At 38.2% G+C, this 1,235-nt stretch overlaps 1 protein-coding gene across 1 annotated transcript in view; it reads left to right on the plus strand.

The window, feature by feature from the left end:
- The window catches only part of LOC106881569 (5'-3' exoribonuclease 1), a 75,659-nt gene that overhangs the window by 39,504 nt on the left and 34,920 nt on the right, over window positions 1-1,235 (plus strand). The gene's annotated exons all lie outside the window — the stretch shown is intronic.

Consider the following 1,235-nt stretch of genomic DNA (forward strand, 5'->3'; position numbering starts at 1 on the left):
TTTTTTTTTTTTTTTTTTGCATGTCCCTTTTTCATGTTATTTTCTTGTACATTTTATGTAATTTTTTTCTTGTGTTCTTTCAGATTTCCCATTTCCAAACCTCTTTGTTTATTTTCTTTCTCTTTGATACTCCAACAACAGTCAACCCAATGACAGACTCTCTCTAAACTGAGAAACTAGAAAAAACTACCATAATTAGAGTAGTTAGCATTTGTCAAGATTTTCATGTAATGACCATAAAACTTCCTTGGCCTGTGAATTTTAGTGAGGTCAGCCAGAAGAAACAGGGCCACTTTATAGATTTTAAGGTCCAGTAATTTTAAAGGAAGGGAGATCATTTCTTTTAAATCCCACATATACTGTATTTTAACGTGTATAAGGAACCCCCTAATTTTTGGGGCTTAAAATTTGGAAAAAAAGGTTTTGTAAGGGATTATAATACTATTAATGTTTAAGAAACTCCCATATTTTTTTAACCTCATTTTTGACAAAAAAGGGTTCCTTATACGTTAAAATACAGTAATTGGTGGAAAAGGTAAAAAGTCAGGAGTGTGTGTGTGTGTGTGTGTGTACATTTTCCTCAGGGGTGACATCATCACACAATGTTCACTTTTCCATGCTTGCATGGGTTACACAGAATCTTTTGAGGCAGGTTTTCTACAGCCAGATGCCCTTCATGTTGCCAACCCACACTTGCTTCCAAGCAAGGTAGTATATTCCATAACCAGATATGTCTTCATAAAAGATTAGGGAAAACATTGCTTTTGTGATTGGCTGTTCATTTACAGCCATTACTTGAATTCAAACCACCCACATACACGTACATATATATATGCATGCATATGTGTGTGTCATCATCATCATCATCATCATCATCATTTAACGTCCGTGTTCCATGCTAGCATGGATGGGACAGTATCACAAGAACTGGCCAGGCTGAAGTCTGCACCAGACATCTGTGACTGTTTTGGCAGGATTTTTACTGCTAGATGCCCTTCCTAACACCAACCACTCAGCAGAGTGGAATTAGTGCTTTTTATGTGGCCCAAGCAGAGGTGAGGTCAGTTTTGGCAAGGTTTTTACAGCTGGATGCCCTTCCTAACACCAACCACTCAGCAAAGTGGACTTAGTGCTTTTTATGTGGCCCAAGCAGAGGTGAGGTCAGTTTTGGCAAGGTTTTTACAGCTGGATGCCCTTCCTAACACCAACCACTCAGCAAAGTGGACTTAGTGCTT

The sequence above is a fragment of the Octopus bimaculoides genome, chromosome 26, assembly GCF_001194135.2.
Source record: "Octopus bimaculoides isolate UCB-OBI-ISO-001 chromosome 26, ASM119413v2, whole genome shotgun sequence".
NCBI lineage: Eukaryota > Metazoa > Mollusca > Cephalopoda > Octopoda > Octopodidae > Octopus > Octopus bimaculoides.